Here is a 16,758-nt window from a genome sequence, read left to right on the forward strand (position 1 = left end):
CAGCATGTTTACATTACTCATCTGTATGACCATAGTGTTTTGAAAACCCGTGTTTTAATTAACAGCATAATATCTACAAGCATAATGAGATTGAAATCTGGACTGCATATTGTCTTGTGTTCAGATCATTTAATTTTATAGATATATGTCTAAAGTTATTATATTAGACTAATATTTAGAATATTATATTAATCTATACATTAAAGAACAATGTTCATAATATATAGAAAGATGGTGATAGCTTTTCCTCCAAGCATCCCCAGACTGCCTATCACTCCACAGATTTCGGTGTCAGGACTACATCCACAGTAGTTTATGGTTCGCTTTCTATTTAACAGACTTAACCTGAGATTTCTTCTGTTTCTTTGACTGTGCCATTGGATAGGCTGCCCTCTGTACCTCTGTCTACATGGCATAAGTAATTTTCTAGGTCACTGCTTCTTCTATCTCTTCTCTCGCTATCTCTTCTGTCGGTTCTTGCTGTGGTGCTTAGCTAACCAGAACTAACTAGAACCCTACTAGGTTCCCAGCGGCCAGTAATGATCTTTCTTCAGGATAAGACTTTCTCAGGTGTTGTGCTTCTTTTACAGAAAAATACTGTGCTAAATGATATCTTGAAATTAATTTCTGGAACAAGTTGCCACTGAAATGTCTTCGACTTCGGGATAGTGTCTATGAAATATAAAATATGTGCTTTTTAAAAAATTAGTAATCAAATGAATACCAATGGATAGATTTTGTGGATTGGCAGTATAATTCAGCAGGCTTCGAAATTTTCATCCATAAAGCAGATTTTCTGCCTTGAGGGGAAAATAACATCCTTGCTACAGGACAAAGTCTATAATAGCTGGACCATGACAAAAAAGGTGTCTTCTTTTTAACTCTTGTGTTTCCAACCTAGGTCAGAAAACAGTTGTTTAAGATAAACTGTAAAAACTAAAATTAAAATGTTTTTCTAATATCTTGGAATCCAATCTGCTGTATTAAAAATCTATGATTGTATTTGTAATTAATGTAAAAATGTCTATCTATAATGGCGCTAATAGCTCTAATATCATAAAAACAAATAGTTTTACAACAAATTTTAATAGATTTTTATTATGAATCCTTGAGACTTGAAGGTGGCATATAGTCATTTTTCAATACCATTTTTTTAAAAAAATCAGAGTTTACTCTGAAGTATACTAGAGCAGCAGTGTGATAGACTCATTGATAGAATTGACACTTGCAAGACTACACTCAAGAGAAATGAATACATTCTCCTGATTACCCATATCCAGTGCAGTAGAATGTCGTCCTCCTGGAATTACAGTAGTTCATAGTTGGCAACTTCCTCAGCGGAAGAAAAGGTCATCATTCATTTGCATGTTAATGCATTTAAATGTATGCAAATTCAACATTTCATCATTGCCTAATATCAAGGGTGAGTTTAAAATAGAAATTAGGTAGGAGGAAGAAAAGCCAATCAGGCCAACTTAATGCTGGCCATGTGGCAACCTTAGCACTTGTTCATAGTGGCCCAAAGGCCACAGACTATTTCATGATATGGAAGATAAAATGTATACCCAACTAATAATCCTGATTTTTTTCCCCCATGGCAGCTCTTTTTGTGTATTAGCTTTCATTACCTAACTTGCATTCTAGTTATTTTTAGGTAGATACTAAGCAAGTAGTCATTTAAATCAATGGCCAGCCTCAGGTTTATCAGACGTGCATTGTGAATTCATATAAATACAGTGGTACCTCGGTTTACAAACTTGATCTATCCCAGAAGTCCGTTCTTAAACTGAAACCGTTCTTAAACCGAGGCACGCTTTCCCTAATGAGGCCTCCCACTACCGGTGCCCTTCCACTGTTCAGCTTCCGTTGTTAGACCAAGCTAGAGTTCGTAAACTGGGACACTACTTCCGGTTTTGCGGAGTTCGTAAACTGAATCGTTCGTAAACAGGACTGTTCTTAAACCGAGGTACCACTGTACTCAAAAAGCTGTAGGTCAGGCAAGTAGGCGTGGATGAATCTTTAGAACAAATTGCAGTGCAATCATTGCCATAAACTCAGAGAATCAGCACATTTAGTGCATCCCATGTCTCTATAGAAAATATCTGCCTTCATTCAGCATCAGTACAGAGAAAATGGCTTTATCTGGTGTGTGTGATAACACATTTACATTTTTCTTTTATACCTACATCAGACTTGTAAGACCATGTTTGTTCATAAGTTGGGTTCCCACATAGTTTCAAATAGCATAGGCATAATTAAGATGAACAGGTAAATGTGTGTCTTGGGATCCGCATAACTGAATGCTCCTCTATACAGTTTTTTTTAACCCACCACATAGAAACCTTGCACATCAGAAATTAAGCTACCCTGGAACCCACCTCATTGATGTGTAGTTTTCAGTAAGAATGGAATTTATATGGAATAGCATTTAGCTTGAAATTGTACAGTCCAGACAGAGGTTTATCACCTCATATTCTGTCTGTAAGAACTAGGTTCTAGTTTCATAGTATTTTAAATACTCCTGAAGCACTCTGCTGTTGCCATACCAAATCATCAAACATTCCAGCTATTTGCCAAAATTTAATCCTTGCTAAAGTAAGAGAATGGATGTTTGTTTGTTTGTTATATTTGTATGTTGCGTTTCCTCCAGAGAACTTGATACATGGTCTCCCACTAGTATATTTGCACAACAGCATTGTGTAGAAGGCCAAACTGAGAGTTTGTGACTGGCCCAAGGTCACTCGGTGAGGTTTATCTCTGAGTTGGGATTTGAATCTTGGCTTTCCCAGCCTTGGTCCAACACTCTAATCACTACACTGTGCTGGCTCCGTTTTGGAAAAACTCACTGAGGTTTTATTTTAAGAACATAAGAATAGTCCTTCTGGATCAAGCCAGTGTTCCATCTAGTCCTGCTTCCTTTTCTCCCAGGGGTCCATTAGATGCCCATGAGAAGCCCCAAAGCACGACCTGAGCCCAAGAGCACTCTCCTGTGTGCAGTTTCCAGCAAATGTTGTTCCAAGGCATACTGCCTCCAACAGTGGAGGCAGAGGATAGGCTTCGTGGCTAGTAGCCATTGGTAGCCTCGTCCTCCATGAATTTGGCTAGTCTTTTAAAGCCATCAAAGTGGGTGGCAATCCTTTCCTCCTGTGGGAGCAAGTTCCATGCTTTTACTATGTGCTGCCTGTAAAAGTCCTTTCATTTATCCGTCCTGAATGTTCCAATATTCATCTTCATTGGATATTCATGAGTATGAGAAAAGCTTTCAATAATAATAATAATAATAATAAATGTTTATTTATATCCCGCCCTCCCCAGCCGGAGCCGGGCTCAGGGCAGCTAACAACAATAAAATAATACAATCCACTTTCTCCATGCCATACATAATTTTATATACCGATATTTCCTTAAACTGAAAAAACCCTCAAATGCCATAATGTTCCTCATAGGGGAGTTCATGTTTGCATCACACAGTAAGCCATAAGCCACAACTTACCATACACAGGCAATTAGTAATAATAATCAAATGTATGGACTGCAGCACAGCTTAAAGCCATTGAAGTGGTGTACATGGTAAAAACAGAATAAAACACTGAAAGACAAGCACAACAAAAAAAAATCAATTCAACAAACTCAACAATAAAACCATCCATATAAACTCTAAAAACAACAAGACAATTTCATTAGATACAAAATTAGATCTTCCATATATGATTGGGTTACACGCCAGGGAAAGCCTTCCTAAACAAAAATGTATTCAGTGGACACCTAAGCATCATCACACTTGGTGCCTGTCGGATTAAATCTGGTAATCAGCAAAATTTATACAAATATGTTTAAATATAAAAAATGAGTGAAAAGGAAATATGCAAGAAATATGAAGTGTGGTGTAGTGGTTAAGAGCGGTAGTCTCGTAATCTGGTGAACTGGGTTCGCTTCCCCGCTCCTCCACATGCAGCTGCTGGGTGACCTTGGGCTAGCCCCACTTCTCTGAAGTCTCTCAGCCCCACTCACCTCACAGAGTGTTTGTTGTGGGGGAGGAGGGGAAAGGAGAATGTTAGCCACTTTGAGACTCCTTAGGGTAGTAATAAAGCGGGATATCAAATCCAAGCTCTTCTCCTCCTCCTGCTCCTCCTGCTCCTCCTCCTCCTGCTCCTCCTCCTTCTTCTATTTTAAAATAAACCAGAGAAGGATGTTGAGGGAAATCCAAGGGGAGGTGAAGATTTTGAAATTAGAAATTATGTTATTTGTTATGATATAACAATGGATATATGAAAATTTAATAAAAAAATAATTATAATAAAAAAACAAAAAATCTGGTAATTTATTCCAGAGAGCTGCAGCTGTAACACTGAAAGCCCAGTTCCTAGTACATACTAGGTGCACGTCCAGGGTATATGGTACTCTCTCAGCAGTATGCCATCTGAGGACACGGTTACTGATATAGTGGGCATGGTGGGAATCCTGGCCCCCAATTGTTTAGGGTGTTAAATGCTAAAATGGGGAGTTTGAACTGTGCCTGGTTGCATTTTGACAGTGAGTACAACTCCTTCCGCAGAGATCTTACATGGTGTTGGCAAGGGCACCCTAGTTAAAAATCTAGCTGCTGTATCTAGTTTATTGTCCTCATCCAGCCCACAACTGCTGCCAGACACTGGCCAGAGCCTGCATGGCCACTTTTATTTCAGATGTTGTGGAGAAATAGAGTGGGGTGTCATTGGCATATGGATGACACTTTGCTCCATATTCCCTAATGACAGATCCCATGTGTGGCACTCCCTAACCTAAATGCCATGGGGCTGATAAACATTCTGGACCCTGCATGTAGGACTTTCTGGACTCTGCATGCAGGAACTGAGCCACCATAAAATAGTACCCCTGACACCCATCTCATATAATTCAGGAGGATAACATGGCCAATGGCATCAAAAGATGCTGAGAGATCAGGCAAAGTAAGTAAGATTTCACTCTCCTTGCCCTCATCCATCAGGGCAACCAAGTCTGATTTGTTCCTGAAACCAGGTCTGAATCAAGAGTAAAATAATAATAGCAATAATAATAATTTTATTATTTATACCCCGCCCATCTGGCTGGCTTTCCCCAGCTACTCGGGGCATCTTACAGCACATAAAAAATTGTAAAACAGTAGTCATAAAAAAATTCCTGATACACGGTTGCCTTCAGAAATGGGTCTAGATCAATTCATCCAAGAAAGCCTGCAGCTGCTCTGGCACACCACTCTCAATTGCCAGACTAGGCTTTTAAAGGAGTGAACATACCACCACCTCTTTCAAAGCAATGGGCACCACTCATCCCTTAATGGCCCTTTTTCCACACCCTGAGCCCACCCAGATATTCCCTACTGACTAGATTTTATTAACCAAGAGGGACAGGGATTAAGGAAGCATGTGGCTGGACACATAACTGCTAGCACTGTGTCAGTGTCTTCAAGCCTCAAGAGAAGAAATTGATGCCATAAAACCTGACCAGATATGGTGTTTGGTTCTGCACCAACTGTGGTGTCAAGCCAAGCAACTTTACCCTCATAAACTCATCACAGCAAGTCTCCAAGGAAACTCCCCCTGGGACCAATAACCTCTGAACCACTAGTAGAAGATGTGACTGAGGCAGCAAAGTGGGCCTTCTTCATGGGAGGCAAACCAGTGTTCAGTCGGCTTCGGCACAAGATTTCTGCCATTTGCACTCTAGTCTTCACCCAGGCTATTTTATCAGTCACAATTTCCTGGTACACCAGGGAGTAAAGGGAGCTACACAGAAATAGAGAGGGCATTCAGAAGTCATCCTGTTGATGGCCCATCTCATTTCTCCATTCCAGAGTGATACTTGTGCCTCATTGAGGTCAAGTCTTGCATCTCGGCTGAGATGTTTTGGGGTCTGAGTAAGCAGCACTAACTAAAGGCATCCTTATAAGGGGTCTGTGTTATACAAGCAGATGACACTGCTTGATATTGAGTCAGATCTTGGTTACATAGAGCCCAGTATTGTCTGCACTTTGCATTAGAGGCTATTCAGGGTCTTAGACAGAGAAAGGTCTGCTGAAGGCGGCACCTGTGGCATGCAAAAGGATGTGCTCAGCCTTAGATCTGTGGCCCCTCCCCTAACAAGAGAGGGCCAGGTGAAAGGAAAGAAAGATAAAGTAAACCAGAGAGTAACTAGAAAATTCAAGAAGGTACTCATCAGCCTAAAAGCACACGCGCGCACACACACACACAAAATCCACCTTGCACAGGTATGAGGAACAGATACATATTATTTTTAACTTGGGACGTTCTCTTATTTCAAAAAACTCATATAGTTCAGGGTTTAAGGATTGCTCACAAAGCCCTTTTTGGTCCACAACATGAAGTGTGAACCCTTTTTGTGAAATAATATGGGCCACGTTTTTTTTAAAAAAAGCTTTCGTTTTTCTCTCAGTGTTCCAGGTTTTGTTATTCAGTAGATGTTATATTAAATTGGATTTTGTGTCCATCATTATTAAAATGTGAAGTGTGTCGGTCACAAAACATACATTTCAGGGCAGTTAGCTGAATAATTCTTTTCTTTATTATCCCAAATTACTGCTGAGCTCTGGAGAGGTGAGCAGTTTAGCCAATTATTGCCATTTGAGCTGGATTTGTGGGTGATTAGCTCCTGGTCGAATTCAGTCCTGGTAAGGGCTTTGAAGCCTTCACTTGTGTGATTTTCACAGCAGTGAGGTAGGAATAGACGCAGCTAATGACAGGAAGGTCGCTTGGGTTATGTGACCTGTGAGGTGGGGTGGTTAGGTTTAGCAAATAGGGCATCCACAATAACAAGTGTGTCACTAACCCTGCCGTGCATAATCGAAGTTTTATAGGATTGTTGGAGATGCTGACAGCTCAATTAAAGTGTAACCCTTTGTACCGTACACCCTGGTAGAATGACAGAAATATTACCAACAAAAAAGGAGGGGGCCACAAGGGAACTGGTTAAGGATCCTATATTCTTTTTCACTACTTCATGGAAGGATCTACAGAGTGAGCTGCAAAAACCATCCATTTGTGAAATAGCTTGTCTGGGGGAGGGGTCCTGTACCAAACATGGATTTTTTAAAAAAGAGAAGCTTCTATTAAGTGTTGTTCCTGATGTTCCTATGGAAACAGTTTCGATGAGAATGGAAAGTTTACTTCTGTTTTTAAAGCATTGTGGGGCTCTCTTCCTTCCAGCCCCCCCCCCCCCCCATCTATACCACTTTTTTATATCTGGCTAGAAAACATGATACAAGGTGAAACGACTGAGGGCTGAAGTTGGTTAACTCAGATTTTGGATACAGGTATAAGTATTCAACATATGCTCATATTTTGCCTTTGTGAAAGAATATTCATATTTTCTGCCCTGCAAAATAAATCAAATGTATTGGATTTATACAGTTACTGAATTTTATAGAATGTAGTATAATAGGCCATGCTGTTTTCATATCCATTGTAGTCAATTGTGTTGGTGCATAAAATGGTTTAAACTGGGCTAAAGGGCTGCTGATTTCTATACCCAAAGACATCCCAGTTCCACTGCTGGGTTTATTCAGCACTAAATAAATGCTCCATCGCTAAAGTTAACTACTTTCTTCTTGGGAAATTTGGACTTTCTCTGATGTTGAGAGATAAACAACTACTTGTACCAAGGGGCTATTAAATCTGCTGCTTATTAGCAGAATGGTGTCTTTGTTGTGGGTAGGAGGAGAAACACTGCAGAAAGCAAAGGGAACTCTGTGCTGCAAAGCAAAGAATGTTGACTAGCCTGATGTTGAACTGAGTATAACTGCTGAAGTATTTTAGTTAGAGCATATGCTGTATGATAATTTCAATACATTTAAGATCATAGGGCGGCCCACAAAATAAAAACACAAAAATATATACCACAATGACAAACAAAAACAATAGCCCCTGCCACAGTTTAAAAGGCTGCAGATTGTTTAATTAGCCAAAGGCCTGGGAGAAGCAGAATGTTTTTGCCTGGCACCTAAGAATATGTAATGAAGACACCAGGCAAGCCTCCATGGGAAGAGCATTCCACATATAAGGAGCCACCATAGAAAAGGCCTGTTCTCATGTTGCTGCCCTCTGGATCTCTTGCGGAGGAGGCAGAAAAAGAAGGGCCTCAGATGAGGGTCACAGGGTTTGTATCGGTGGTACATATGGAGGAAGTCGGTCCTTCAGGTATTGAGGTCCTGAGCTGTTTAAAGTTATAGGTTAAACCCAGCACTTGGAATTGGGCCTGGAAACCAATTGGCAGCCAGTGCAGTCAGGCAAGAATTGGCATTATGTGGTCAAACCAAATTTCCCCCTGTAAGCAACCTGGCTTCTGAATTCTGCACCATCTGAAGTTCCTGAACCCTTTTTAGAGGCAGCCCCATGTATATCACATTGCAGTAATCTAACTTAGAGGTTACCAGAGCCTACAAAACAGTAGTTAGGCTGTTCCTGTCCAGACAGGGGTGCAGCTGGGCCACATGCTGAAGCTGATAGAAGGCACTCTGTGCCACTGAGGCAACCTGAGCCTCAAGTAACTGCAAAGGATCCAGGAGTACCTGCAAGGTGTGCATGCTCCTTCAGAGGGAGTGTAACCCCATCAAGAGCAGGCCACCTCCCAGCCATCCAGTCTAGGGAACTGCCCTCTAACAGTACCTCAGTCTTATCTGGATTGGGCTTCAGTTTGATGGCGCTCATGCAGGCCATTACCAAAGCAAGAAACTGGTCCAGCACTTCCACTGCCTCACCTGCAGATGTAAAGGAGAAGTAGAGCTGTGTGTCATCAGCATATTGCTGGCAATGTACTCCAAACCTCTGGATAACCCCATGGGCCTGGTGCATAATTTATTCACTGCCTCATCCCAAGAATGAAGAATAAATCTGGCATCAATTGGCATAGCACCACATAACCATTTCTTGCAAACCTGGAAGGTGGGCAGTGTGTGCCACATGAGTAGGTGACCAACAAGAAAAAAGGGGCACCATTTGAGGCCACCTCCTCATCAGTTGGAGCTCTGGCTTGTCTTTCCTGACAAGCTTGACTGAGAGGATGCAGCAGCAGGATAGTGTGTGCCAATGTGTTTTGTCATTGACTATGCAGACTGGGACTGTTATGGTCTAACAAAACACCTGGAGGGCACCTTAAGTAATTTTGAGGGGAAATACCATATACATTCCAAGTTTTTCTGGTGCTTGAGGAAAGCCTATGGGTACAAACACCAAACTTTCTGTTTCTATCTTAACCCTAGATCTTACCCACTGCCTCCCCATTCCCAACCCCACAGCACAGTGTCCAAGAAGCCTTTTACATTATTATTATAAAGTTTAGTAATTTACTTGGCTAGTGCTTTCTTCTTCCTTTTCCTTCTTCTTCGTTAAATTTGTATACCGCCCTATTTCCACAGGTCTCAGGGCAGTTCACAAGATAAAATCACAAGGTAAAAACATTAAAAAACAACAACAACAACAACAACCCAACAATCCCCTCTCCTCAACACATTTTAAAAGAGCATTCTACAGTATGTCAAAGGCCTAATTAAAGAGGAACATTTTTGCCTTGCGCCTGTGTATAGTGAAGGCGCCAGCTGAACCTCCCTGGGGAGAGCATTCCACAAATGGGGAGCCACTGCAGAAAAGGCCTGTTCTTGTGTCGCAATCCTCCAGACCTCTCATAGAGGAGGCATACATAGAAGGGACTCAGAAGATGATCTCAGGGTCCAGGTGGGTTCTTCTAGTAGTATTGGAATACTCTATATTTTCTAGGAAGAGTCCCTGTTTTCTCTCCCTAGTAAAATAACACTCCCTCTTTTTGTGCCTACTTTTTTCCTTTTGGGATGCCCCATTCATATATATATTTCTTATTACTGTAATTTTCTTCAATTATGTTTTAGGGTTCAACTCCCAACCTTTGGTCTCTGCAGCTAGCCTTTTTTCCTCTAAGGGCCATATTCACCCTTGGCCAACCCTCTGGAGGCCAACACCAGTCGTAGGTGTCACCATCATCTCCTCTCTGGTCATCAAATTATCAGTCTGATGACTGAGGAGGGGACAGTTTGTATCTCCATCAATGAACTGGACTTTGCCCACCATAGCACCGTTTCTCCTTCATTCTGATTTTGCTTCTACCGCCAAAATCAATGGGGTCTAGGTACCAGCAAAAAAATCCTTGGAGTTCTCTAGAAGTTGAATCTATAAGTGGGATATATGCTTCCCATACTGTTCATCCATGTAAATGCATACACATATGAAGTGCATAGCCAGCCATTTCATACACCACATTCAGTGGCATAATTTGAATAGGTCAAGAACTCTGCTAGCTTCTGAGTAACACTGGGACCTTGGTTTTTCCAAAATGTTAAGCAACTGTCTCTCTCCCCTTTCCTCACTTTTTTAAGGGGAAAACTCCCCAAGCTGACTGGGGAAATGCCCAGAGCTCAAGACGGGATGGGGTGGAGAGGTAGGGGAATCTTTTGACGGACAGGTCTATCTTTTAATCACGGTGATTTGGAGAAGGAATGTTGAAGCAAATAAACAGAGTTGTTATTCATATAGGTCACCTTTCTCCGAGTTTTTACTGTGAGCAGGGTCGCCTGTTTCTTTCTCAACTGTTATTTTTCCTAGCAAACATTTGAAAATCATAGCAGTCTTTTCCTTCATGGAGGCTACTTCCATGAAGGGGGTAAGAAAAAACTGGGGCCCCCCCTTTTTTTTAGCTCCTGGACCTATTTATATGAACTTTGGTAGGGGGACCTCTTTTATGTACCCAGTTTTCAAACTGATTGCCCTCTTAGGAGAAGGAATGTGGTTTCTATCTTCCTACTCCAAAATGATAAAGTCTGTCCTTGCCCACTGCACCAATCTTTCTGAAACTAGGCAGACTTCATCCCCTCAGAATGGTGATCCATGCCTGCAATTTGCATCAAATTTTTAGCAGAAATGTTTTTTTTTATAAAAGAAAACTTTACAAATTTCCTGCACAAAAACCCCTGAATGTATCTGCCTGAAATTCAGTTAACTTAATGCACTTTGGAAAGGCTCCTTTGCCTACATATTCCATCCACTTATGTAAAAAGAGAGGAGTTTTTAGTTGTTTTTAGATCCACCAACAAAGATAAAATAGAGCTTTGGATTTAACAGATCAAATTTGGAGCTGAATAACAAATTGAATCACAATGAAAATTTGGGTTGCTTCCAGATGCTACAGATACAGATAAGGTAAATCATGTAGTCATTTCACACCCTTACTAGAGGACATGTGTGTAGTACATCACTTCCCTGATTGGCCAACCACTACTTTTAATTGATCCCAGGTGGGGTTCTACTCGTTAACTGCACATTGTTACCATAACAGTCTTGATGCTGAGAATGGCAGTGGTCTGGACCTTGAAGGCCAGTATCTGAGGTTGATTGGCTCAGTTAGGAACTCAGACCTTAACAGCAAATGAATCAATAAATATTTGTTGGTAAATAATTGCTATTGAATAGAGCTTTAATATAAATTTATGATTGGTGATTATCACAGCTTTGGGCTATAGTGAGCCACTTAGTGATGGATTTAAGATAAGACTTAAATTCATTATGTTGTTATTTAATGTGAGTTATTTAAACATTGTATTCTTAACATTGCTTTTGGCTTACAATGACCTCCTGGGACTAGACACAAAATATGTATTCATAGAAAGGTGTTCAAAAGAAAGTAAGTTGCTCTTACTTATGCCCAATAAGCATGTCTTTCAAACAACTGGGAAAATGAGTTGAAACAGTAAGTAAAGAGCTTGAAAGTCACACATCTCTGAATCTAACGAGTTTTTTCTGGAGTAAGTTACTGAAATAGTAAGCAAACAACAGTGTGTACGGGTATATGGTGTGAACATCATAGAGATAGAATTGCATTCACAATTATTGTAAGAATAAATTTTAAACCCTGGTCAATAAATCACATTTTAAGACTTGCCCCCCAATATTGCTAATGAAGATGTTCCCGCGTAGAATTACAATGTATTTCAGTAGCTAGCTAGCTATATAATCTGAATTTCCTGAATAAAAAGTCTGTTTTTATAAGAGACGAGGGTTTACTTACAGCTAACTGAATATTTTTTGGAAATAAAAGTATTTTCTGGCCTGTCTATACCTAGTATTTGGAAGACACAATTTATCAAAGACATGGCAGAGGGGGAGGAAGAGGCAGAGGAAAACCGAAGGCTGCCTGTCACTTCTCAAAGCAACACTGAGATGCAGGAGGCAGGTGGTAGTAGGGGGTTGGATTCAACTCCAGAGGAGGAGGAATTGGCTGCGCCCGAGTTTCCCAGAAGTAGGAGGCGGAGCAAGCGATTACAGCAAAGAAAGACCAGCTGGAAAGCGGGGGCGGGGGGCGGGCTCAGCATATATCTGGCCTTGGAAGGGGCCGGGGGCCAGTCAAGTCAACTGACTCCGATAGTGACGAATGAGCTGTGGGAGGCTCTGCTTGCTGTAAGCTTGTAATTGCCAAATAAAGCTAAAGGAGTTAAACTGCCAGCTTGCTGTGTTGTGTGTGAGAGATGTGCTAAACCTAAGACAATTGCACAAGCCATCTTTGGCTTTAAAAAAATCTGAATTTTTGATAGGGAGAACTGCAATCAGCAACAAAATGCCATAGTGTTATAAGTGTGTTCCTGTTCAGGATTCCAGTAGCCAGTCATCTCTTCCCTCAGGATACCATATTCCTTCCCGTCCCTTTCCACTTTTCCTTTCATTTTTTCCAACAGATACTCAACATTCCTTAGGCACTTAACATGCTCAATCCACATTGGGCTGTTTTGGAATTTTATTTTATTTTATTCCCCTCTCAGGTGATAGCTTGCTTTGTAAAGTTGACTTGTACTGCAAGCCTCAAGGTTCTCCTGATTATGCTGATACCTCCCTTTGTTTTCCTGTTGACCCCATTGTGGCTCTAATCCTGTTGGTATCACTGTATGAGATTGCTGTTAGAGGGAGTGTGGCATTATATATTAATTTACATATTTGGATCAGCAGTACTGAAATTAAGTTGGCAGGTATTTTGATTAACTGGTGCATATCTTTGCCTGCTGATCAAAGTTATTGTATTTTTAGAGTACAATAGCAACACACTCTTGACTTAAGTTAAGAATCAAATATGTGTATCTACTGTGGAACTACATGAGATGAAACACATAAATTACACAACTTGGCAGTCCTCTTTCTCACAACATGGTTTGTCCACAATTTTAATGAATATAATGGAGTTACTGAAATAATGGCTTGCATCTCAAGAACCATGGGTGGCATTTTGCTTGCACACAGTGGACCTTTCTTTCCCACTCTTTCTGCTGCAGTGGGGTCCCCTGCTCAGGCTCAGATCCAAAGGTCCTTTGCACATGATGTATTTAGGACACTTGGAATGTTGCATACCTTCCAACATTTCTCAAATGGAAATTGGGGTGTCCTAAGGAAAAGCAGGCCATTCCAGGATCAAAGCAGAAACTTCTGAAAACCTGGCATTATTTGCAGACATGCATGGTGGAAAAGGACATGGGTGGCACTGTGGTTTAAACCATCGAGCCTCTTAAGCTTGCTGATTGTAAGGTCATCTGTTTGAATCTGCACAACGGGGTGAGCTCCTGTCACTTTGTCCCACTCCTGCCAACCTAGCAGTTCGATAGCATACCAGTACAAGTAGATAAATAGGTACCACTGCGGCAGGAAGGTAAACAGCGTTTCCATGTGCTCTGGCCCTCGTCATGGTGTCCTGTTGCACCAGATAAGTCATGCCAGCCACATGACAAATGCTGGCTCCCTTGGCCTGAAAGTGAAGATGAGCGTTGCACCCCATAGTCAAATTCAACTGTACTTAACTGTCCAGGCGTCCTTTGTACTACATGCAGTCCTTGTACAAAACAGAATCCTTTCTTTTAATTGTGCTAGAGACCACAGTTTCTATGAATATGAGGCAATCACTCTATCTCAACTGTGGGAGAAAAAGGCTCAAAAGTAATACTACAACAATCTCACCATTCTGTGACTTGTGGAAGACACCCGTTTCTTTTCAAACATGTTAGAGAATTTCATAAAGGGTTGTTACTCTTATAGCCTTTATTTTACTGGGTTGGTATTGGATCACATGTGCCTGTGTACCATTTCAAAGTTTGGTTTGTTAATTTGTTTGCTTGCTTGCTTGCTTGCTTGCTTACTTACCGCTCTTCATCCGCAGATCTCAGGCAGTTTCACAACATAAAATTACAGTATAAAAACTATAAAATACATAGTACAAATACGAACAACAAAAAAACAATAATTCACCCCCCAGACACACACATTTAAAAGGGCATCACTGCAGGAGGAGAGATTAGCAACCAGCCAGTAGTTATTTTCCAAGTCCAGGGAGGGGTTCTTGAGGAGTCGTTTTACCACTGCCTCCTTCAATCAGGCAAGGACCACCCCTCTCGCAAGGAGGCATTAATAGTTCCCTCCCTGCTAGTTTTAAAAAGCCAAGAGGGGCAAGGGTCCAGAGCACAAGTGGTTGCCCTGTCCAATCAAAGCACCTTGTCCACATCCTCAAGTCTTACTAACTGCAACTCATCCAACACGACTAGACTAGAGAGTGCTCTGGACAACCCTTGAGATTTGTCTACTTTAACAGTGGAGTCAAGATCCTGGTCAAGGCAAGCAGTTACGCCATAGTGAGGATGCAATGGAGGCAGCAAAGTAGGCCTTCTTTGCTGCCTTCACTTCCACTAGGTAGGCTCGATGATGAGCCTTCATCAGTTTTCGGTTGCATTCAGCCTAGTTTTCCCTCCAGTTTTGTTTGAGCCATCTCCCAGCTCAAGATGTTACAATGCAGTGATGTTATACGAAGACTGCATGTGTATAGAATTTTTTAGGAGTGGTGCAGTAGTATTCAGTAAATGCTGTTCTGGGCTTCCTTGGGAGGAAGGATGGGATGGGATGGGATGAGATATGATATGATATGATATCATTTTTCTCTAACTAAAATGCCCCTCCTTTTAAGTGAAGAGTTGCAACATGAATATTTCTGTAAATTAGGGATCACGTGATTGTTTTAAAGCCTGTTTTACATTATTTAAAGACAGTCATAGCAACCATTATTTGAACAGATGAGGCTTCTGTTGTGCGACCACTGATTGTCGTCATCACATCAGCCAGTTAAAGTAACCGTGGGGGCTAATCTGCCCAGTAAGAAACATGGTGGGTGTTTGTGATCACTTACTCATCAGCATGATGATTAGCACTGTTTGAGAAATAGAACTTCTACAAATTGATAATAAACTGCTTTTTCATACTAAAACTTCACTTTAAAACATTTACAGTATTCTAAAGGTTAGTTTTGTGGCCTTCACATAAGTCACCTTTCTGCAAGCACAGCTAGATAAAATATGTCCTGTCAACAGTGCTTAGTCACTATTGTCCTCAGCTGGAAATGGTGGTGGAAATATAGGGTATATTAAATAACTTAGGAGCACACTAGTGGAAATACTGACATTTTATTTATTTTTTCTTTTATATTATCATCAAGCATTAAAGATGATACATTTCATTTATATCATCAGATGAAGTAGATTCATCTATGTTCTGATGTAAGCGCTGACCTCAACAAAGGCAAAGGAAAGACTGGGGCACTCTGGACAACTGATTGGGAGCTTATGACCAGGACTTGTAAACAGGGGTGTTTGCTAGGATGTTTTGAGTGGGGGGGCTAAAGTGCTGTCTCATGGTGTACGTAGGACCAAGGGCATTGCAGTGACCTACTTCCTGCCTGAGAATGCAGATTCATATAAAGCCCGCTGACCACAACCCCTTCTGATTCATACAAACAATGCTGCCAGCCACAGCCTTTGACATATAGCAAGGGACTATGAGACTGCAAAAGAAGCTGAAGGGCTTTGAGGCATAGGTGGTTTTTTTCATCGCTCCTTCCTGTTGAAGGTTGTGGCCCAGGAAGAGAGAGGAAAATACTAGCTGCATAGGTGGTGTCGTCAGGAAAGCTTTGGCTTTTTGGACCATGGTCCGTGCTTTGTTTAGGAAGGACTTTTGGGAAGATACATGTTGCACTTCACAGCGGTTGGCAAGAATGTCTTTGCTAAAAGTCTTGTGAGGCTGAAAGCAGGGGAGCACCTGGTACTGGGGATATTGTTATTGTTTAAATTTGTATACCACCCTCCATTTGAACATCTCAGGGCAGTTCACAACAGAAAAATACAAATTGAGAATACAAAGTACATATTAAAAAACAAACCAATAACCCACAGTTGAACACCTGGTTGAAGAGAAACAATTTTGCCTGGCGCCTAAACTTATGTAATGAAGCTGTCAGGTGAGCCTCCCTGCTGCCACCCACTGGACCTTCCACAGAGGAGGCCCACAGAGAAGGGCCTCAGATGATGATCAGCGGGTTCCTATGGGTGGTTCCTAAGGGGAGAGGCGGTCCTTGAGGTATTGTGGTCCAGATCTATTTAAGACTTTATAGGTCAAATATTGGTCAAATGTTGGACTAGATGATCCTTGGGGTCCTTTCCAACTCGACAATTCTATGATTTTATGATTCTATGACTCATGAATGGAATATGAGAAAATAGCTCAGATGTTACTTGAGCAGCAGTTACTCTTGGTCTGAACCTTATGTATCAGCTGCAGCTTCTCAGTGGCTGGCTCTCCTTTCACAGAGAGATGCCTCTTCATTTATAGGATTCTATCCTTCTCCAGCAGATAGAGCAGGGAAGACTTTGGTTGCACTAGGGCT

The 16,758-nt window shown here is 41.3% G+C and overlaps 1 protein-coding gene across 4 annotated transcripts in view; it reads left to right on the forward strand.

The window, feature by feature from the left end:
• The window catches only part of AGAP1 (ArfGAP with GTPase domain, ankyrin repeat and PH domain 1), a 320,069-nt gene that overhangs the window by 159,358 nt on the left and 143,953 nt on the right, over window positions 1–16,758 (forward strand). The gene's annotated exons all lie outside the window — the stretch shown is intronic.

The sequence above is a fragment of the Podarcis pityusensis genome (genome assembly GCF_964106645.2).
Source record: "Podarcis pityusensis genome assembly, chromosome: 1".
NCBI classification, from domain to species: Eukaryota; Metazoa; Chordata; class Lepidosauria; order Squamata; family Lacertidae; genus Podarcis; species Podarcis pityusensis.